This window comes from Carcharodon carcharias (genome assembly GCF_017639515.1).
Source record: "Carcharodon carcharias isolate sCarCar2 chromosome 27 unlocalized genomic scaffold, sCarCar2.pri SUPER_27_unloc_7, whole genome shotgun sequence".
Lineage (NCBI taxonomy): Eukaryota > Metazoa > Chordata > Chondrichthyes > Lamniformes > Lamnidae > Carcharodon > Carcharodon carcharias.
The window spans coordinates 373038-397008 of record NW_024470651.1 but is presented as its reverse complement, the minus strand read 5'-3'; the positions used below and the strand labels follow the sequence as shown (position 1 = coordinate 397008).

Below are 23971 nucleotides of genomic sequence, written 5' to 3'. Positions count from 1 at the left end.
ATGCCCGGCCGAATGGCCACTTTATGTGCTGTGACTTTCTATAATTTTATGTTTCCCAACAGCCCTAGTCATTCTGCCATTTTGTAACCCACTCGAGCGAGATGCACTTTCTTACCTTGTATTCAGCTCTTTTGAAACCTAAACACGGAGCAAATTCAGTGAGTTTTCTTATCATTTCCAGCACGACATTAGTCACGAAACTAAATGAGCGATACATTAATGTTGCCAATCCTTCACTGGAGCTCACTGCATCCAAAGAGTACTGTTATCATCAGCCTGTTATGCACCTTCTTGCAGTACATCTGCTGAACAAATATAAGCTTATCACAGCTCTGCTTTCTGCACATTGAAATCCAGTGTGAAAATCAATTTCAAAGCTGAATGACTGTGGATAATCGGCACTGTGCACCTTCATGTAATCAGTGGGAGAATCAGGAAAATGAGATCCATGTGTCTCTTTACTCACGAGTTTTACCCATTCCCACGAACAGACTGTGTCTACATCAAGTATCTCATTGACATGGGAGCTGGACGGGTAGAGGAAGCTGGAGGCGAGGCAGGGACAGAAGCAGAAAGAGATGCGAAATGAAATTACATTCAATTTGATGTGTGTTAGTTGTTTTCAGTGGTAAATGTCTGTCTTGTAAGTTTCACAGGGGCCGCAGTGATCAATTGCTGTTTTTTAAGCAGTAAGATGTAAAAGTAAAAAGATAAAAGCAAATTACTGCAAATGATGGAAACCTGAAACAAAAACAGAAAATGCTGGAAAGGCTCAGCAGCTGGAAGGAGAAACAGGGTCAATGTTCCTAGTCCGTACGACGGTTATTCAGATTTTTAAACAGCACCCAGCTTGGGAATCGAACCCACGATTAAGGGTCACATGTTCTACCGACTAAGCTAGCCGGGAATGTGTGAAGCTGTTTCGCATCCCAACATACATGGATGGTTTTGTTGCTTTCCACCTGATACCTCAGCTTGGTCGGAATTTTAAAGTGTGGAACGTAATCGGCCGACAAATACCCCAAAGTTGCAATGCATTCCTCTCAATCATCAATAACATCATTCGCACCTTCCCCTTCTTAGCTGCACCTCCTTCCAAATACTGTGTTCGATTTCCCTCAGGAAATTCTCCTGGATTTAATACTTACCTGCTTTGTGTCCTCATTTTGAAATTATTGGCATCAACATCCAACACAAATTGAGTTGCAAACCTAATGGACAAACAATGGAAAACAAGTCACTCAGTAACTCAAATCCCATGGTGCTCATTTTCAGATTCACAACAGTCAGCTTTTCAATAAAATGAAGGAATTTTACTGTGAAAAGATTAGAAAGTTGATGTGACTTTTATTTGTAACTCACTCACTCGGGAATTCTGCAAATGCTGCTCGGAGGTTGAGTGACCGGGATATAATCTACCTGTGTTTTCCTGAGCCTGTGCTCAGTGTATTGGGAGGTTTGGCCTTGGTTGGAGAATCTTGCATTCCAGGGATGGGCAGTAACCCGCTGATTGAAGCTGCAGTTGCCGCTTTCTGCTGGCAGCGGGTGATTGGAGAGTGCGGGGCCGGAATATTGCTGCTTTTCTGCTTTTCCCTCTCTCACTCACTGTAGATATAAATGAGGAAGAGGGAAGAATTGATGGATTTCTTTGAATCCAGTAACTTTATAGGTTTCCAGTGTGTTGGATATCGGTATATGGTATGCCTAATTGTTTTCCCATTACATTTGAAATGAATATCCGGAAAAAAGCCGCTTGCCTGGGAGCTCACTGGATAACAGTGGAGCCGGCAACATTCCTGGAGTCTAGACATTCAGTTCATGGACCCAGTGACAACCAGGAACAGTGTGACAATGAAGGCTGATGGGGAGAAAACAGTAACAGCTTCGTCCCTGGGTGGGTTTGAACCACCAACCTTTCAGTTAACGGCCGAACACACTAACCGATTGCGCCACAGAAACCCATACTATTGTAGCTTGGGTATCAGCGAATTAAAGCTTTAGATGGCGGCGAACGGAATGACAACTGTTCTCTATTTGTTTTACTCTTCCAAAATAAAGGTTGGGAGATTCATTGTGGATACATGGAAACCATCTGATCCCACCCACTGCAGACACATCCCTCTCACCGGGAACCGGCTGTCCGACAACCGGAGCCGTCTCCCTTCGAGTCTTTCGGTGCCTTGACTGTTACCAAGTATTCTGAATGTCCTGAAGCCGATATTAGGTTTGAATTCCTGATGTGCAGCAACAAGAATCCTTTCAACGTCACAGGTCAGTTAATTTCACTGATAACATCGGAGTCCATGTTCCAGCATCTTAAAGAAGGGAAAGTTGCCTTGACTGTCCCTGGTCAATCGGACAGTTCAGCCTTCATTCTCCTCTGATTCCGGTTCCCGAAGTCTTTCTGAAGATTCACAAAGCTGGAGACTGGGTTTTCTCTTTTGGTTCTTTCTCCATTTTCCCACCTGCCAACTGACAATATTGTCCAAAATCTCGTCTCAATCGTCCGCCTTGCGTCATGTCCAGAGATGAGGAAATTCAGTTTTGTGGAGAGTTTATGGAGACCGGATTGTCCTCTTTGGAGCAAAGTAGCTTAAACGGAGATTTCACGGGGCTGTTCAAAATGACGGGGGTGGGGACAACAGGGACGAGGCGGTTTGATAGTGCAGATAGGGGAGGGACTGTTTCCACTGACGGGGGTCAGTAACCAGAGGACTGGGAGTTAAGATAATTAAAGAAGGACAGACTTACATTTTAATAGCGCTATTCCCGACCAGTGGATGTCTCAAACTACTTTCCAGCCAATTAAGTACATTTTTGAAATAAAAACAGAACATGTTGGAAAAACTCAGCAGGTTTCTCTCTCCACAGATGCTGTCAGACCTGCTGAGTTTTTCCTGCATTTTCTGTTTCCCTTTCCGGATTTCTGCAGTTTTTTGCGTTTATTGAAGTGGAGCCATTGTTGTAATGCAGGGAACACGGCAGCCAATCACCGCTCAGGAAACAGCCAAAACCAGGGACGTCACAATGAGCAGACCATGCGCTGTTGGTTGAGGGATAAACACTGACCAGGCCACGTGGCTGCAACGTGAACCCACAGATTTTGTTAATGGCTCTGCCCAGTTATGAACCAGAGAACATTTCACATGTTAGACAAGAATGATAATCGCTGCACCACAGGAACAGGAAACAGTGCAAAGGCTCAATGGGCTTCACTAAAATGTACAACTGTGACGTCATGCAGCAGCACTTTGGGCCTTTGTTTTGAAGAAATGGAATTCGGCTGTTCTCATTAGGAATGCTGGAGACAGACTGATCAAAAATGTCATCATGTCATGATACAGCTCTACAAGAGGCCTTTCGGACAATCATATTTATGTCAGTTTTGTACAAAGAGATTTCTAGTTAATTTCAACTTCTTTGTCTCTTTCCATAACCCTGATTATTTTTCTCCCTTTCATGTCATTGTCCAATTCCCTTCTGAAAACTCTGAGTTAAGAAAAACAATACTGAAAGAGGCGCAGGAACTTCTGCAGTCTACATGCATAATGTGTGAAAATTAAGAAAGCTTCCCTGACCCAATGACATGAAGAGTTGGTTTCTGAAACTTTTTACAGTTTTCAAAATTTTTGAAATAGTTGGTGTCAAATCGAATTATCAAAAAATGTTTATCCTGACCAATCATCTTATTTTTCTCAGATACAACTTCATTACCTATTACGAACACTTCATTGAGCGTACACGCAGAGTCACACAGGAAAAAAAGAATCATAATTGGAAACATCTAAACAATCAGATATTGAAAAAATAATTTAGCAGCGGAGATGATTTCTGTATGTTACAAAATGCAGGATGATCTGATTACTGGTAGAGTTGTTTCGTGTTTCGAAATGACTTACTCCTGCTTCTTTGCTGCTATTCAATTTCGTTGGCAATACGATTGAAGGAAATTATGAAGCTGGCAGCTTTATGTGGTAGCGTGGCCGAGCGGTCTAAGGCGCTGGATTAAGGCTCCAGTCTCTACGGAGGCGTGGGTTCGAATCCCACCGCTGCCAAATATTTAAGTTTTCCGCCTTTTAGGATCTGCAGCAGTCCAACAGATCTGAACCAACAGATACCAACTCACATTAAATCCAGCGGAGTGTTCTGTTTTTAACTTTGATATGAGGAACGAGGAAAGACAACATAAATTTGAGTTGCTGTAGGAAAAAGGCGGGTTGTGGAATTACAGTCGCTGAGCTGCTCTTCCAGGGACTCGGCATGTGAATGGCCGTCTGATGCAGCCGTCTATGGTTTTATACAAACAACTTTCATGCAAATCTGGGATTTGGACTGAGTTGTTAAGGTGATGGGTTTGAATGAATTGGGATATCCACAGGTCGGCTGGAATCCTGACAGCTACGCTTCTTACCATCCCTAAATTTTACTGTGTGCCTGTACAATTAATTGACGATTAAGTTGAATAAAAAACATCTATAACTTCCAGCGTTCTCTATTTTCCATTCGTCTACAAGCATTTACAAACGTTACAGCTACAAAGTAGAGGATGATGGAAATTGTCACTGAGCAACATTTAAAAAGACAGACACCGAGTCCTTGTGGTCAAGTGGGTAAGGCAATGGACACATCGAGAGAATTAATTTTTAAATACAAATAGTCCAAATTGAAATCACTCGGACATTAGGAACTGTTTCTACTGCTGCCAGGTGTCGCAAGGAACAGGAAAGTGAAATCTCAATAACAAATGTTGCAGGAACGGATAGCTTATAATCACCAGGAAAGGCTGAACAGCCTGAAACTCTTTTCTCTGGGAAAGAGAAGGCTGAGAGCTGATCTGACAGAAATGGGATGTTTTGCCCCTGTTTCGTCAGGGATTCGAGGTGAAATTTATTCACACAGCTGCAGGTTTACATCCTGTGAATCTGCATCAAACAAACAAGGAAATGTTTGGACAGATAGAAAGAAAGATTCTACATTGAGATGGAATTCTTAAGATCGTATTTCGTCATCTATTGAATCAGCATTTTTATCAAACTCTCTCTGTCATTAGATTACAGCAGTGACTACGTTTCAAAAAGATTTCCTTGTCTCTCAAGAGCCTCCTGTTTTCCTGAATTGGTGAAAGGCTCTGTTTTAATGTAAATCTTTATTTCTCTCTTTCTGTCTGTCAACCTAAAGATAACAATCATATGGAATGGTGAAGTGTATCTGTTCCTTTCTGTGTCTACCCACCCCCCTCTCTCTGTCTGCGTCTCTTTGCCTCTGTATACCTGTCTCGGTCACTTTCACTCTCTCTGTTTCTATGTCTGTGTCTCTATCTCTGTTCACTCTTGTGCTTTTTGTTCCCTCTATTCACTCGCTGCCTGTGTACAACTAAGATTCACTGGATTGATTCCTGAGATGAGGAGGAGAGATTAAGTGGGATGAGTCGGTTCTCTCTGGAGTTTAGAATAATGAGAGGTGATCTCATTGAACAGTCTGATATTCTGAGCCAGCTTGACAGTGAACGTGCTGAGAGGCTGTTTCCCCCCGGCTGGAGTGTCTAGAACTGGGCTCACATTCTCTGGATAATGTGTCAGCCATTTAAGACTGAGGTGAGGAGACATTTCTTTACTTAAAGGCTTGTGAATCTTTCGAATTGTGTAGCCCACATGTCTCTGGATCCTCAGTCGACGAGTATATTGAAGGCTGAGGTGAATATGGTTTTGGACTTTAAGGGAATGAAGGACTATTGGGATCGGATGGGAAATTGGTGTTGGGTTTCGTGATCTGACATGATCTAATGAAATGGTAGCAGAGGCTCGAGGAGCCTTATAGCCGATCCCTGTTCCTTTTTTGATGCTTTCAATGTTCCATTTCAGTGGGAAAACCATCAAAGCGACGGGAAACAGCAGGTTGAGAGAGGTAGCCTGGCCGAACGGCCTCAGGCACTGGATTCAGGTTCCAGTCTCTGTGGAACCGCTGCCAAGCGGTTATAGGTGGTTCACCTGTGGGTCACTTTGAATGCTCTCTTCTGACGAAAAAGTGCCAGCTCAAAGTGAATGCGAGCGTGTATTGGGTTTCATTTTAACCGGGAGAAGGAGGAGAGGCAATACAAATATTAATTGCTTTTGTGAGAATGCACGGCAGTGGAGGTAGCTGACTTGTTCTTCCAGACAACCAGCACGGAGAAGATGGGCCGAAAGCCCGCCTTTCTGTGCTGCAGCCATCTTTTATACCAGCAACATTAAGCTGTCCATAAGGCCAGTTGTCGTGGCCGAGTGGTTAAGGTGATGGAGTTCAAATCCATTGGGGTTTCCCGCTCTCATTATTCCTGGTTTTAACTCTGTGTCTGCAGAGTTAATTCTTGGTTAGATTCAATCAAATCCATCCAAGTATTAAAGCATCCCAAGGGGGTTTTCCTATTTCCGTTCATTCATGAAACCACTCACGAAACTTGTAGTTCTAGCGGAACAAAAATGGAGCCAGGTGGTGTCATGCTTGTTTTCTGGGTGTTTGTCTCTCCTTCTATACCACCCCTTGCCCTCTGTCACTCTCGGTGTATGAATCTGTGTGTATCCCTCTATGTGTGTTAATGTGCTTCAGTTCCCTGAGGGGGGTGAACACATTTTTACCAGCACGAACTTTATTCACATTAGTTCTGCAGTTTCATATCAAAATGTTACAGAGAAAAATATCAGGATGGAAGACGCAGGAGGAGTTTGCAATTAAAAAAAAATAGCTGGGAAAACTCAGCAGGTCTGACAGCATCTGTGGAAAGGAAGACAGAGTTAACGTTACGAGTCCTTATGATTCTTCATGAGTTCTGTTGAAGAGTCAGTCAAACGGACTCGAAACTTCAACTGTATTCCTCTCCACAGATGCTGTCAGATCTGCTGAGCTTTTCCAGCTATTTTTGTTTTTGTATCAGATTTCCAGCATCCGCAGTATTTTGCTTTTATCTTAGGAGTTTGCAATGTTTGGAAGGAGGTGCAGCTAAAATGTGAAAGATTCAGCAACAAGTTTAATTCTCATTTAACATGAGATTTGGAAACAGTTCTGGGAGATATTTGTATCGGTGTCAACAATAACATCTCCCCTATTACCGCCATATTTTGTCGTACACCACCGTCAGTGCTTTATAGCCGATCACAGCCCTTCTCGCATTCCTTATCTTCATCTCTGTGTTTGTTCTCGAACGGTTGCGACTGAATGACATTTCCAACTCTGATGCAAAACTCGAGCTCTCACGCCACTAAGAGTCAGATGACTTGCATTTCTCGCATTTAATCAGGAAATTATTCGAGCTCATTTTAACAGTTTGCACGAGGTCAATAAATTGTTACCCCTGGCCAGTGGAATCGAACCCTGACAACAGCTGTGAAAGCGCTGAATCCTGACTAATAGACCATCAAGGAAAGTGCATACAATGTTTACAACCTGGATTACCTATGTTATCTGTGCCTTTTATTTCTGGCCCCTTTCACCAGAGACACGTTTCAAACGAACACAGGAACATAAGGGAAAAGAGCAGGAGTCGACCATTTGGCCCCTCTAGCCTGCCCCGCTATTCAATAAGATCATGGATGATCTACCCCAGGCCTCAACTCCTCTTTCGTGCCAGTTCCTCATAGGCCTCAACTTCCCGATATTTTAAAAATCCAACTACCTCCTCTTTAAATACTTTTAGTGATCTAGCCGCCACAACTCTCTGGAGTAGAGAATTCCAGACATTTACTGCTCTCTGAGAGAGGGAATTCCTTCGCATCTCAGTTTTAAATGAGTGTCCCCTTGTTCTGTAACTATGTCCCCTAGTTCGGGACTCCCCACTAGTGGAAACATCTTCTCTACATCTACCCTGTCAAGCCTCCTCAGAATTTTGTCCGTTTCAATCAGATCACCCATCACTCGTATAAACTCTAATGAATAAAGGCTTAACCTGTTTCGCTGTTTTTGATAAGTCAGCCTCTTCATCACAAAAATGAGCCTACTGAATCAAGATTCCCCACTTCTGGAAAGTCTTCTTTACATTAACCTGTCAAGCCTCCCCTAAATCTTGTAGGTTTATCGAGGAGATTTTAATGTTTGCACTGATACAAATATCTCCCAGACCTAGTTCCAAATCTCGTGTTAAATGAGAAGAAAGCTTCTCTCTGAATCCTCTGCTTCATGGCTGCACCTCATGCCAAACATTGCAAACCCCTCTTGCATCTTCCATCCTGATATTTGTCTCTACAACACTTTGATATGAAGCTGTACAACTAACGTGAATAAAGTTTTTGATGGTAAAACTGTTTTCAATCTCTCGGGGAACTGACCCACATTGACACACACAGAGGAAAACACACAGACATATACACCGAGAGTTAGAGCTTGTCTCTAAGGAGAGGCAAACACCCAGAAAGCAAGAATGGCATCAGCCTGGCTCCGTTTTTGTTCCACTTATGACTGGAAATTTCGTGAATGCTTTCATCAACTAACGGAAATAGTTCCCGAGTTTCTGGATGGATTTCATTCAACATAACCGATAATTAATTCTGTAGACACAGAGTTAAAACCAGGAATAATGAGATGTGGAAACCCCAATGGATTTGAACTCCATCGCCTTACCCACTCAGCTACAACGACTGGCCCTACGGATAGTTTAATGTTGATGGTATGTGAGCATAGATGGCTGCAGCAAAGAAGGAGGGCATTCGGCCCATCTTCTCCATGCTGGCTGTCTGGAAGAGCAACTCAACTACTTCCACTACTGTGCATTCTCACAAAATAAATTAATATTTGTTTTGCTTCTCCTCGTTCTTCCAGTTAAAATGAAACCCAATAGACTCCCACATTCACTTTGTGCTGGCACTTTTTCGTCAGAAGAGAGCATTCAAAGTGACTCACAGGTGAACCACCTATAGCTTTGGCAGCGGTTCCACAGAGACTGAAATCTGAATCCAGCACCTGAGGCCGTTCGGCCAGACTATCACGCTCAACCTGCTGTTTCGCATCGCCTTGATGGTATTTCCACTGAGATAGAACATTGACAGGATCAAAAAAGGAACAGGAATTGGCCATAAGCCCCCTCAAGCCTCCTCCTCCAGTTCATAAGATCAGGTGGATCCACAATCTCAACACCAATTGCCACCCAATCCTGATGCCCTTTCATCCCATTAAAGACCAAAAATCTAAACATCTCAGCCTTCAATATACTCAACGGCTGATGATCCACAGACCTCTCGGCTACAGAATTCCAAAAGTTCACAAGCTTTTTAGTAAAGAAATGTCTCCTCACCTCAGTCCTAAACGGCTGACACATATCTGGAGAATGTGAGCCCAGTTCTAGACGCTCCAGCCGGGGAGAAACAGCCTCTCAGCATGTTCACTGTCAAGCTTTCTTATAATGTCGGACTGTTCAATGAGATCACCTCTCATTATTCGAAACTCCAGAGAGAACAGACTCATCTCACTTAATCTCTCCTCCTAGGACAACCGTCTCATCTCAGGAATCAATCCAGTGAATCTTGTTTGTGCACTGATAGCGAGCGAATAGAGGGAACAAAGCGCACAAGAGTGAACAGAGATAGAGACACAGACAGAGATACTGAGAGAGTGAAGAGAGTGAGACAGGTATACAGAGACAATGGGAGACAGATAGAGACAGAGAGTGGAGTAGACACTGAAAGGAACAGATACACTTCACCATTCCATATGATTGTTAACTCATATTGACAGTCAGAAAGAAAGAAGAGAAAGAAAGTTTCACATTTAAACAGAGCCTTTCCTCAACTCATGAAAACGGGAGGCGTTTTACAGCCAATGAAATCTTGCTGAAGTACAGTCAATGTTGTAATCTAATGACAGAGAGAGTTTGATAAAAGTTATTCATTTAGTAGATGACAATATCCGACTTTAAGAATTCTATCTCAATGTAGAATCTTTCTTTCTATGTCCCTAAACATTTCATTGTTTGTTTGATGCAGATTCAGAAGACGTAAACCTGCAACTGAAGAAATAAATTTCACCTCGAATCGCGGAAGAAACAGGGACAAAGCATTTCATTTCTATCAGGTCATCTCTCAGCCTTCTCTTTTCCAGAGAAAAGAGTTTCAGGCTGTTCAGCCTTTCCTGGTGATTATAACCTATCCGTTCCTGTAACATTTGTGATGGAACTTTTATTTTCCTGTTCCTTGCGGCACCTGACAGCAATGTAAACAGTTCCTATTGTCCAAGTGATTTGAGTTTGGACTATTTGTTGTTAGAAACTCATTTTCTCGATGTGTCCATTGCCTTAGCCACTCCAGCACAATGTCTCGGTGTCTGCCTGTTTAAATGTTGCTCAGTGACAATTTCCATCATTCTCCACTTTGTACCATCCCGACCCTTAGAAGTTGAAAAGTCTCCAGTCAAAAAGAAGAAAGAAAACCTCTCTTGTATACTTTAAATCCGGCCTTTTTGTTCTCTGTACCATCTTAATATGAAGCTACACAATTAACGTGAATAATGTTTGGATGGTAAAAATGGGGAACTGAACCACATTGACACACACACACAAGAACACACATAGACCGAGAGTGACAGAGAACAAGTCTCTAAGGAGAGACAAACACCCAGAAAGCAAGAATAACACCAACGTCGCACTGCTTTTCTTCCATTTCTAGCTGTAACTTTTGTGAATCCTTGCAGACGAATGGAAATTAGAGAACGCTGGGAAAATTGGGTCAGGGAAACTTTGTTAATTTTCACACACTGTGCGTGGACACTGCAGAAGCTCCTGCACCTCTTTCAATATTGTGTTTCTTAACTCAGAGTTTTCAAAAGGGAATTGGACAATGACTTGCACGGAAATGAAAAAAGGGTTATGGAAAGAGGCAACGAAATTGAGATTAACTGGAAATGTCTTTGTACAAAACGGACACAGATATGATCTCCCGAAAGGCCTCTTACTGCGCTGTGCCATCTGATGATGACATTGTTGATCAGTCTGTCTCCAGCATTCCTAATGAGAACAGCCGAATTCCATTTCTTCAAAACAAAGACCCAAAGTGCTGCTGCATGACGTCACCGTTTAACATTTTAGTGAAGCCCATTGGGCCTTTGTGTTGTTTCCTGTTTCTGTGATGCAGCGATTATCATGCTTACCTAACACGTGAAAAGGTCTCTGGTTCAAAACTGGGCAAAGCCATTTCCAAAACATATGGGTTGACGTGACCTGGTCAGTGTTTATCCCTCAACAACAAACACATGGTCTGCTCATTGTGACGTGTCTGGTTTTGGCTGTTTCCTGAGCGCTGCTTGGCTGCCGTGTTCCCTACATTACAACAATGGCTCCACTTCAATAAACGCAAAACTGCGGAAATCTGGAAAGGGAAACAGAAAATGCAGGAAAAGCTCAGCAGATCTGACAGCATCTGTAGAGAGAGAAACCTGCTGAGTTTTTCCAACATTTCCTGTTCTTATTTCAAAAAAGTACTTAATTAGCTGGAAAGTGGTTTGAGGCATCCACCGATCGGGAAAATCGCTAGAAAAATGCAGGTCTGGCCATCTTTAATTATCTTAAATCCCTGTCCTCTGGTTACTGACCCCCGTCAGTGGAGAGCGCCCGTCCCCACTGCCCCCACCCCCATCATTTTGACCAGCTCCATGAAATCTCCGTTTAACCGTCTTTGTTTTAATGAGAAAAATCCCGGTCTCTGTAATCTCTCCACCAAACTGAATTTCATCATCCTTGGACATGATGAAAAGCGGAGGATTGAGATGAGACTTTGGAAAATATTGTCAGTTGACAGGTGGGAAAATGGATAAACAGCCAAAACAGAAAACCCAGTCCCCAGCTTTGTGAATCTTCAGAAAGACTTTGGGAACCGGAATCAGAGGAGAATGAAGGGTGAACTGGCCGACTGACCAGAGACAGTCAAGGCACCATAACCTTCTTTAAGACGCTGGAACATTGACTCTGATGTTATCAGTGAAATTTACTGATCTGAGACTTTGAAAGGATTCTCGTTACTGCACAGCAGGAATTCAAGCCTAATATCGGCTTCGGGACAATCAGAATACTTGGTAACAGTCAAGGCACCGAAAGGCGTGAAGGGAAATGGCTCCGGTTGTAGGAGAGCCAGTTCCTGGTGACAGGGATGTGTCTGCAGTGGGTGGGGTCAGACTGTTTCCATGTGTCCACAATGAATGTCTCAACCTTTATTTTGGAAGAGTAAAACTGATAGAGAGCAATTGTCATTCTGTTCTCAACCATCTGAAGCTTTAACTCGCTGACACGCTATTTGCGTTTGAATCGGTCTCCGTGGCACAATCGGTTACCGTGTTCGAGGCCACCCAGGGGCGAAGTTATTACTGTTTTCTCCCCATCAGCTTTCATTGTCACACAGTTCCTGGTTGTCATTGGGTCCTTGAACTGAATGTCAAGACTCCAGAAATGTTGCCGGATCCACTGTTATCCAGTGAGTTCCCAGTTAAGTGGCTTTTTCCCGAATATTAATTTCAAATGTAATGGGAAAACAATTAGGCATACCATGTACCGATATCCAACACACTGGAAATCTATGAAGTTATTGGATTCAAACAAATCCATCAATTCTTCCCTCTTCCTCATTTCCACAGTGAGTGAGACAGCGAAAAGCAGCAAGGCAGCAAATTCCGGCCCCGCACTCTCCAATCACCCGCTGCCCGCAGAAAGCGGTGACTGCAGCTTCAATCAGCGGGTTACTGCCCATCCCTGGGACGCAAGATTCTCCAACCCGGACCAAACCTCCCAATACACCGAGCACAGGCTCAGGAAAAGGCAGGTAGATTATATCCTGGTCACTAAACCTCCGAACAGCATTTACAGAATACCCGAGTGAGCGAGTCACAAATAAAAGTCACACCAACTTTGTAATCTTTTCACTGCAAAATCCCTTCATTTTATTGCAAAGCTGTCTGTTGTGAATCTGAAAATGAGCATCATGGGATTTGAGTTACCGAGTGACTTGTTTTCCATTGTTTGTCCTACAGGTTTGCAATTCAATTTGTGTTGGATGTTGATGCGAATCTGATATCAAAATGAGGACACAAAGCAGCCAAGCATTAAATCCATGAGAAGATCGAGAGGAAAATCGATCACAGTATTTGGAAGGAGGTGCAGCTAAGAAGTGGAAGATGTGAATGATGTGATTGATGATTGAGAGGAATGAATTGCAACTTTGGGGCTTTTGTAGGCCGATTATGTTCCACACTTTAAAATTCCGACCAAGCTGAGGTATCAGGTGGAAAGCAACAAAACCATCCATGTATGTTGGGAGACGAAGCTGTTTATCACATACCCATCTAACTCAATCGGTAGAGCATGCGATCCTTAATTTCAGTGTCGTGGGTTCAAGCCCCACTTTGGCAGCTGTAATACTTTAAAAATCTGATTAAGAGTCGTACGGTCTGTAATTATTGACTCTGTGTCTCCGTCCAACTGCTGAGTTTTTCCAACATTTTCTGTGTTTGTTTCAGATTTCCATCATTTGCAGTAATTTGCTTTTATCTTTTTACTTTTAAATCTTGCTGCTTAAAAAAAAACACCAACTAATCACTGCAGCTCCTGTGAAACTTACAAGACAGACATTCACCACTGAAACACTTCAAATTCAAAGCACTTTATTGTCGCATTTCTTCCTGCTTCTGTCCCTGCCTCGCCTCCAGCTCCCTTTGCCCGTCCAGCCTCCAGGTCAATTAGCTGCTCGATGCAGACACAGCCAGTTGGTGGGAATGGGTAAAACTCGTGGGTAAAAAGACACCGGGATCTCATCTTCCTGCTTCTCCCAGATACTGATTACAGGAATGTGCACAGTTCCGATTATCCACAGTCACTCTCTCCACCCAGTTGTTCAGCTTTGAAATTGATTTTCACACTGGGTTCCAATGTGAAGAAAGCAGAGCTGTGAGAAGCTTATATTTGTTCAGCAGATGTACTGCAAGAAGGTACATAACAGGCTGATGGTAAAAGTGCTCTTTGGCCGCGGTGAGCTCCAGTGAAGGATTGGCACCATTAATGTGTCGCTCAATTAGTCTCGTAACTAATCTCGCGCTGGAAATGACAAGAAAACTCGCTGAATTTGCTCCGTGTTTACGTTTCAAAAGAGCTAAATACAAGGTAAGAAAGTTCAACTCGCTCGAGTCGGTTATAAAATGGCAGAATGACCCGTGCTGTTGGGAAACATAACATTATAGAAAGTTACAAAAATAGGCCATTCGGCCGGGCGTGCTGCTTTCAAAGAGCAGTAGTGATTGGTTGATCCATCAAGAGTGATATTTGTGCCAATGCAAAATGTAGGCAGCAAAACTTGTTCTTCTCCCACCCATATTTTGCCTCACACCAACATTTCTATAGTCAGTGCTTTGCAACCAGCCCTTCTCTCCTCTTCCTTCACTGCCACTCACGAGTGTGATGTTTGCCAGACCTGAGGCGAAACTTAAACTCTCACTCCTTTGATTATGGTGGAGTTTTAAGCAATGAGTGATCAACACTCGTTTTAACAAATGAAATGAACCAACATTCCCTGACCGGGAATCGAACCCGGGCCGCGGCGGTGAGAGCGCCGAATCCTAACCACTAGACCACCAGGGAAGTTACAATAACATTTTTCGATTCGGCTTATCTATGCTGCTTTTGCCTATTGTTTTTCAGTTCAGATCTCTTTCAGCACAAAACTGCTTGTTTACGTTCAAGATAAACGACTTCTTCAGCCAATGAAAACAACAGTTGCCGTGAGCTGGAACATGAAACCGAAAGTGAGATGAAATAGTCCCACAAGCTGCACATGCGTAACTTTCAATTTCCAAAATCCTCCACCCTGTTCGCTATTGGTCCAATGGAAGCGCCGATTCCCAGTCACTGGATATCACGGAAACTAACAATAAGGCTTGACATTTGGATTATGGAGGCAACGTTTGACTTTTTTCTTTTATTCCCGATCTCCTTCGCCAGAGACAACTTTCTCCGACCAAATAGTCTGTTGAGGTTGAACACAAGTGACTTCTTCTGCAATGAGAAGAGCTGGAACATGAAATCGATACTTTCCTCCTTTAAGACAATTCTTAAAGCCTCCCTCTTTGACCGAGCTTTTAGTCATCTGGCCGAATATGAGGCTCGGTGTCACACTTTGTTATATAATGATCCTGGGGAACGCCTTGTGACGTTTCAACAAGTTAAAGGCGCTTTATATATACAAGTTGTTGTTGTTGTAGGATAAATATAGAAAGGGCCAATCTCCTGTTTTATTTTTCACGCTGATACTTTTCTCATCGACATTTTAACCTGAAATCAAGTTTGCGACGTTAAAAACGTTTTCACCCCCTCAGGGAACTGGACCACATTGACAATCACGGAGGAACAGAGAGATATACACTGAGAGTGACAGAGGCCTAAGGAGAGACACAGGCTCAGAAAGCAAGGGTGTCACCAGTTTGGTTCAGTGTTTGTTCCATTTCCGAAAGCAAATTTACTGAATGTTGACAAATGAATGGGAATCAGAAAATACGGACGCATTTGAATGGGTTTCCTTCTAATTAACTGATAATTAATTTGGTTAAAATCACAAATGGTGAAAACTTTAGTCAGCAGGATTCCAACCGTCGTGTTCATATTTACAACAAACGTAAATTATCGGGCTTTCTCTCACACTCAATTAAAAAGCTTGGATAATGCTCTTACCAGGTTTCAAACCGCAGCTCCATCATATGTGAAGTGTATATGACCCCACTCGCCTCTATAATCCCTGCGCTGTAAAGATCCCAATATAAATTATTGTGGGGGAAAGGCGGATGTGTGGAATTTATTGAGTTGCTCTTCCAGAGAGCCAGCACAGACACGATGGGCCGAGTGACTTATTTTGTCGCCATCTCTGATTTGATAAGAACACCTTTGAGCTCGGAGCAGCAGTTGCTCATAACTCAATGTTTAAGGTGATGGATTTGAAATCCATTGGGGTTTCCCCCTGTAGGTTTGAATCCTGCTGACTACAGTTCCCAATATTCCTCATTTTAACCAGGTGCAGCCAACTTCATCCCTGCGGCTCCTGTGAAACTGAGAAGGCGACACGCGGCAGAAATTCATCACTGAAAGTAAGTGACGCACATCAAACTCTGCCACTTTTCATGTCGCATCTTTTAACTTCCTGTTCTCCCTCTCAGATGTTTCCAGGCCGGTCAAATGTCATTCGTTTGGAACTTTACCCTGGTCCTCGTCCACTGATAATGGTCAACTTTCTGTGGACCTTATTTAGCAATTGGCCCCAAAGCTCAGTGGGTATAGCACTCGTCTCGTAAACCAGGCGTCACGCGTTCAACTCTCACTGGAGCCTGTGGCTACAGTTTAGTTGATGAAACCAAGTTCCGTGGAAAAGTGGGCGATGGGCTGGACAATGTAGAAGCTGCAAAGTTAGATGGGTTAGCAAGACGTCATTTGGCTTTAAAAATATGTATTTTTTTAAAAAACCAACAAGGCAGCACATTTTTCAAAAGCTGAGAAAGTTATGTTCTGGTGTTCAAAGAGACTTTTTGTACAAGGAAGACAGAAGTTGCATCAGTCTGTGTTGTACCATTGGTCAGTGCATTCGGCTGTTAACTGAAAGCTTGGTGGTACAAAAGTACTCAAAGATGAAGCTTTCAATGTTTTCCCTTCCCCCCTCACATCTCCCCCCATCTCATCTACATTCATCGTCACACAGACCCAGGTTGTCAATGACAGCAAGAAAAATTTCCACAGATGTTGCCAGTTCTGCTGTTCTATGGTGAATTTCGAATCAGGGTATCTTCGGTGTCTAAAGCAAATGTGATAACCACAACACATCAAAAACAAGCGCAGCTCCTTGCAAACGACCGAGGACGACAAACCGTGCAGTCTTATTGCACTTCTGATCCTTGCTTTGTGGAAGTATAATTCAGCTGTAAACCTTAGCCATGTGGCAGAGAAATTGATCTAACATTAGTATCATCAGATAACATAGCACATCAGCAGCTCATTCAACACCTCACATGTGCGAACTATCTTAGTGCAGTTCAGCCCCTATCCTTCTCTATTCCTTAAGGACAGTGCATTTTTCAGAATATCATTAAAAACCTGGGAACTATAAATGTCACATGGCTGTGAGATAATACAGTCATTGACTATTTTACAAAAAACAGCAACGATGCAACTTTTCCCCACTCTGTATTTTGATAATGCTGCTTTCTGGTTTCAAACAGAGAACCATTCGTCTATGAGGTGACCGTGACCCTCATTGCCCTACATAAACCCTGCGCTGTAAAGATCCCAATGGAGCTGTCTGGAATGTTAAACGGTGACGTCATGCAGCAGCACTTTGGGTCTTTGTTTTGAAGAAATGGAATTCGGCTGTTCTCATTAGGAATGCTGGAGACAGACTGATCAACAATGTCATCATCAAATGGCACAGCGCAGTAAGAGGCCGTTCCACCCATCATGTCTATGTCTGCTTTTTTAAAAAAAGAGCTGATGGATTCGTCTCGACTTCCTGCTCCCTTTCTCGAGGGTATTACCTTTGAGGCTCTGCTTCTTAATTTGGTGCTTAGCTCTACATACTTGCGATGCAGAATTTCTTTCCTTTTCCTTTCTATGTCATTGGTACCTACATGTACCATGATAACTGGATCCATCCCCTCCCAATGCAAGTTCCTCTCCATCCCTGAGCAATTGTCACAAACCCTAGTACCAGGTTTGCAACACAGCCTCCTGGACTCTTGCTCTTTGTTACAGAGAATGGTGTCAATACCCCTCACCATACTGTCCCTTACTACCACTATATTCCTGTTTGCTCCCCACAGTTGAACAGCTCCCTGTACTATCGTGCCATTGCTAGCTTGCTCCTTCAACTTACATTTTCTCTTTCAGCCACAGAGGTTGTGAACACCTCAAACCTGTTTGACAATTGCAACGTCTGAGGCTCCTCCACCACTGTCTGCTCGGTTCCATTACCTGCCTCACTTACGGTCACATCCTCCTGTCCCTCACCACTAACCACAATAGATGACTCAATTTTTAAAGGCACGACTGTCATTTGGAATGAAGAGCCCATGTATATTCCACCGTCCCTTACGTTGCGCAGTGCCTGCAGTTTGGCTTCCAGATCAATAATCTGGAATTCCTCTAGCTGTATACACTTTCTGCAGACGTGTTTGTCCTGGATCACCTTGGTGTCCAAAGGGCCTACATTCCACCGCTGCAATTACACCTGTCCTGCCAATGTTAATTATTTTATTTAGTTAACTTAATTTAATTACTTCATTTATTAACTTAGATAATTCCTATGTATGGTACAATTTACTGTGCTTATTAAATATTTGTACGTTTAATAACGTTTATTAACCACACAGCAATGTGTTTCAAGTGTTTATTTTAATTATTTTATGGTATTTTTAAAGTTTTAGTTAATTTATTTATGGATCTTCCTTAACTCCCGTGCCCTAAGCTGGTTATTAACACACTGTGCCGAACACAAAGCACTTACCGGCCAGTCAACTTACAATGACATCATTGTTGTGATTGGCTGAAGAAGCTGTTTGTGTTTTACCTAAACAGACCCCTCTGTCAGAGAAACTTGTCTCAGGTGAAAATGGAAAAGTAGGCCAAAGTAGCCGCTAGGGTTGTTGACAGCTTCACTGATGGTCTCGTGGTTAGGGATTTGGTGGTTTTACTGCTGTGGCCGACTTTCATTTCCGGTCAGAGAATGACGATTTTGTGAAATTGTTAGAACGAACTTGATTTAATTATTGATTGAAAACAGAAAACACAGAACGGCTCTACCAGAATCAGTGGAGGGAGAGGAGAAGTTTCACATCAGAGCTGGAAATGTCACACGTGGAACAGGTTGAGGACAAACACAGCGGTAGAGGGAGGATGTGAAAGCAGAATAGAAGGGCTGTGATAGGATGCACAGCACAGACGGAAGACATATTGGTGCCAGACAAAGTATGGGAGTTAATGGGACAGATTTTACTGTCCACTTTTGGCACTGGCACAGATATCACTCCTGATCAAACAATCACAACTGCTGTTTGAAAGCAGCACACCAGCCGAATTGAAAGTTACACATGAGCAGCTTGTGGGGCTATTTCACCTCTTTGTCGGTTTTATGTTCCAGCTCACAGCAACTGTTGCTGTCATTAGCTGAAAAAGATGCTTGTGTTCAACCTAAACCTACCATTTTGTAGGAGAAACTTGCCTCTGGTGATAAAGGCCTGAAATTAAAATAAAAGGCAAGGGTATCATGGATAAGCCAGGCTAAAAGGCTCGGAGGCAGTTCCCTGGTTGTCCAATGGTTGGACTGTGTTTTCTCAACACCGCAACCGGCATTAGGTTCCAATTCAGGAAATGAAGTTATTGCTCATGTAAAAAATAACATCAATGACTTCCTGATCGAAAACAGCTCTGCCCAGAAGCTGCGAGGAGTGAGAGTTTTCGTTTCGCATCAGAGCTGGACGTGACGCGTGTACAACAGGCTGAGAACAAACACAGAGGCAGAAAGAGAAGGGCAGTGAGAGGCTGAAAAGGGCTGATGTTAGACGTGTTGGTTGGTACAAGGCAAAATATGGGTGGTAATGGGGTGGATTTTACCATTGACACTGATACAAATATCTCCCAGACCTGGTTCCGAATCTCATGTTAAGTAACAAGAAAACTTCTCACTGAATTTACTCAGTCCCATGACATCAGAGGAGCTGAACACAAGGGAAGTGTGTGGATTTTGCTGGAATGGGTTGTAAGATGATAGAATGACTGTGAAGGCAGCAGCATTGGGGATGGAAATGAAACAACTATAGAAAGTTACAGCACAGGAGGAGGCCATTCGACCCCGCTAGCTGCTGTGAAGGAGCAGTTCCAATTGGTTGATCAGGAGGGATATTTGTACCAGTTTGAACAGCAGGGAGAAAAATCTGTCCGATTGCGGCTGCGCAGTTTTGTTGGTCCAGGGGCTTGAGTGGAACTCGACACTTTTAAAGTCATCATTCATTGTAACTTAGGCTGCAGCTACAAACTTGTCTCCCACGCTGAAGGAGAGGGCAGTTTCAGTCATAAACCAACGGCTGTGATATTAACAAAGTGAGATGGAGAAAGACTCAGTTTGAGCGGTGACACTGCTGGAGGATGTAGAGCTGGGGATCACCCATCAAAGCAGCAAAGTTTAAAAAACAATTGAGCCCAGTGTGAGGCTTGAACACACTGTGCTGAAAGCAAGGGTCGCAGACTCTACCACCTGAAATAGCCGGACATCCAAGTGGCAAGCGTCATATCACAAGTAACAAAGAGAAATGTTGTTTTCAACCTGGAGCCTCAGATTGTTCTGAATTTCAAAGTCAAGAAGGTAGCCGACCTACAAAAGTCCCAAGGTTGCAATGTATTCCTCTCAATCATCAATAACATCATTCACATCTTCCATTTCTTAGCTGCACCTCCTTCCAAATATTGAAATTCATCTTCAGGGCTTGTTTCAGGACTTAATATTCAATATTTTAACATTGGTGCTCTTAGCTTTAAGGTGACCATATTATTCTCAGTTACCCTGTGAGATGGTGAATAAATACGTTAATCTGATTCAATAAACCCATTCATTTCTATTTCAGACTGGAAGAAATGCTCATATGTCTGTGGAGTGGCAGTCAACACTTTCATTAATCAGGAAATCATTATATTGTTTTCATAATACTATTGCGGGGTATTGTAAAGTCAGCGTATGCGTGTGTGTGGTTCTGTGGGTGTGGCTAATTTACTGAAATTAGAGACAGATGGACTGCAATAGAGGCAGGAATAGACCATTTTCCCCTCGGGCCCCTCTTAGTGTTATACACTCAGAGCCAAGGTTACACCACAGATAGAGGCTATTCGGCCCGTTTTATAGCAACATCGGACTAATGAGCAGAAGTAGGTTATTCAGCCCTTCGAGCCTGTTCCACAATTCAATAACATCTCAGCTGATTTGGTTGTGATCTCAACTCCACTTTCCTGTCCGCCCCCATAACCCCTAACTCCCTTGTCTATGAGAAACTTAATTCTGCCTTGAATAAATTCAGTGACCCAGCCTCCACTGTCTTCTGGGGAAACTAGTTCCATAGACTAATGGCCCTTAGAGAGAGCGAAAAGAATCCTCAACTCTGTCTGAAAAGGGAGATCTCCTACTCTTCTGGAAACTAACTCATCTGGTCCCACTCCCCCGCCTTTTCCCTGTGGACCTGCATTTTTCGCCCAATTCTCTTATGAAATCCACGATTGAATCTGACTCCCCCACACTCTCAGGTAGTGCATTCCAGATCCTAACCACTCACTGTGTAACAGAGAAACACCTTTAGAATTGTACATTTCATTTGAAAACTGGAAATTCTGGAAAATCTTTCCAGGTCTGGCAGCATCTGTGGAAAAAGGAAGAGGGAAAATGCTTCTTTGAAGAAGAGTCATATTGGACTTGAAACATTAACTCTGTTTCTTCCTCCATAGATACTGCCAGACCTTCTGAGCTTTTCCAGCATTTTCTGTTTTTATTTCAGGTTTCCAGCATCTGCAGAATTTTGCTTTGGCACTTTACTTGATGTTGTCTCTCCTCATCCTTCTGGCCAAAATCAATCACTTCACACTTCCCTACATTAAATTTCAGCTGCCACTTGTCTGCCCAAATGGATTTGTTGAAGAGTCCGAAAGGAGACTTGACTCATCCTGGGAATGGAAGAGTGAGAATGAAAGAAAAAGAGAAGTGACAGGTTTTGTAGATCCCAGGGGAAATAGGATCCATGATCAGTTCATTGTGGCAGTTCACACAGCAACAGGAAAACAACATTCCCTGCTGAGGGCCAAACTCGGGTGGCAGGAGCAGGAGTGCCAAATACGAACATGTTTAGTGAAAACCTAGGAGACTGTTTCAGCCAATAACAGCATTGAGTGTGTTAGACATGAACATGAAGTGAACAGTGAGGTGAAAGAGTGCCACAAGCTGCGGATGTACAGCTTCCAATTTCCAAAACCCACCAACCTCATCAATGCGGCTCCTCTGAAACTTTCAAGGCAAATATTGATCCTTTATAAGGTGCCGTTCCCAGAACTATACACAGTCCTCCAGGTATGATTTAACCAGGGCTTTGTATAGCTGTTGCAAATCTTTCCCTCTTTCCTATAACTATCTCTGTAACAGGTTGTACAGCAAGGGGTTAGAGTCTATGTATCAACTGAGAAAAATGATGTGATGATCAGAAAAAACTTTAAAAAAATAATTCAAAAAATCAACAGATTAAGTGGATTGTTTTGGTTCAGAAACAATTTAAGAATCCTCAGTCCAATTCCTCATGTCAAAGGGTCAAGGAAACTTTGCTAAAACTGCAGAATTTAGCAGACTGGACACTGCCGAAGCTCTTGATTATCTTTCAATATTGTTTTCTCTTAACTCAAAGTTTTCAAAAAAAGGAATTGCACATCGGCTTGAGGCGGGGAAAATCAGGGTCCTGGAGAGAAAGAGGGGATTTAGGATGAATTAGAAAGCTCTTTGTAAAAAAGCTTATGACAATGAAACTGTTGGTGAAGGTCCTCTTACTGTGTTGTGCCATTTGATGATGACATTGTTGATCAGTCTGTCTCCAGCATTCCTAATGAGAACAGCCGAATTCCATTTCTTCAAAACAAAGACCCAAAGTGCTGCTGCATGACGTCACCGTTTAACATTCCAGCCGGGTACCTTTCAGTTTAGTGGATTCAAGTGACATCCCAGAAATAGCTGTAAATTGGTAAATGGAAAGGAGGGAGGGACTCTAGATAATTACAATCAGCAGGGAAATGGTTCTGAGAAAATTGCTGGAGCTGCAGGCTCACAATTCCCCACATCCCAATGGACATGATCCTAAGGTCTTTGAAGAAGTGGTTAGTGAAATAGTTGTTGAGTGGGTATCAATTTTCCAAGGTTCTGTAGATTCAGGGAAGGCTCCCTGAGATTGGAAAAATAACAAATGTAATGCTTTTATTCAGGAAGGGAGGGAGACAGAAAAATGAAAACTACAGGCCAGTTAGCTTAAAATCTGTCGTGGGGAAAACGTTAGATGCAAATCTGAATCATGTTATAACAAGACACTAAGAAAAATTCAAGGTATTCTGGCAGAGTCAACATGATTTTGTTAAAGGCAAATCAGGTGCTGTGTATAATGGGGAACTTGTGGATGTGCTGTACTTAGATTTCCAGGAGGCATTTGATAAGGTGCCACATCAAAGGTTATTGCGGAAAGTAAAAGCTCATGGTATAGTGGGTAGCACATTGGTGTGGATAGAAGATTGGTGAGCTAACAGGCATAAATGGGTCATTTTCTGGTTGGCATGATGTGACAAGTGGTGTGCCACAGGGATCAGTGCTGGGGCCTCAAGTTTTTACAATTTATATAAATGTCTTGTTTGAAGGGACCAAGGTATGGTTACTAAATTTGCTGATGAAACAAATATAGGTAGGAAAATAAGTTGCAAAGAGGATATAAAGAGGCTAGAAAGGGATATAGATAGGTTAAGTGAGTGGGCAAATATCTGGCAAATGGCAGAGAATGTGGGAAAACGTGAAATTGTCCATTTTGGCAGGAAGAATAGAAAAACTTCTTAACTAAATGGTGAGAGATTGCAGAGCTCTGAGATGTAAAGGATCTGGGTGTCCTAGAGCAGGAATTGCAGAATGTTAGTGTACAGATGCAGCAAGTGGTTAGAAAAGCTATTGGAGTGTTATTGTTTATTGTAAGGGAAATTGAATCTCAGTAGGGAGGTTATACTTCAGTTATACATGTCATTGGTGAGATCACATTGGGAGTATTGTGTACAGTATTGGTCTCCTTGTTTTAAGGAAGAATGTGAATGCAATGGAAGCAGTTCAGAGAAGGTTCACTAGACTGATATCTGTAATAGTCGGATTGTCTTATGAGGAAATGTTGGAAAGGTCAGGCTTGTGTCTGCTGGAGTTTAGAAGAGTAAGAGGTGACTTGATTGAAACATATATGG

At 42.8% G+C, this 23971-nt stretch overlaps 1 protein-coding gene and 3 non-coding genes across 4 annotated transcripts in view; 2 read left to right on the top strand and 2 right to left on the bottom strand.

The window, feature by feature from the left end:
- Positions 1 to 23971, top strand: part of LOC121273968 (zinc finger protein 239-like) — a gene marked incomplete at its 3' end in the record, with an annotated part of 75005 nt that overhangs the window by 30542 nt on the left and 20492 nt on the right. The window lies entirely within an intron of this gene.
- On the bottom strand, positions 1886 to 1959 carry trnan-guu. Its single transcript has one exon. It is a non-coding gene; the product is annotated as a tRNA-Asn (tRNA).
- trnal-aag lies at positions 3974 to 4055 on the top strand. The gene has a single exon. It is a non-coding gene; the product is annotated as a tRNA-Leu (tRNA).
- trnae-cuc lies at positions 14504 to 14575 on the bottom strand. Its single transcript has one exon. It is a non-coding gene; the product is annotated as a tRNA-Glu (tRNA).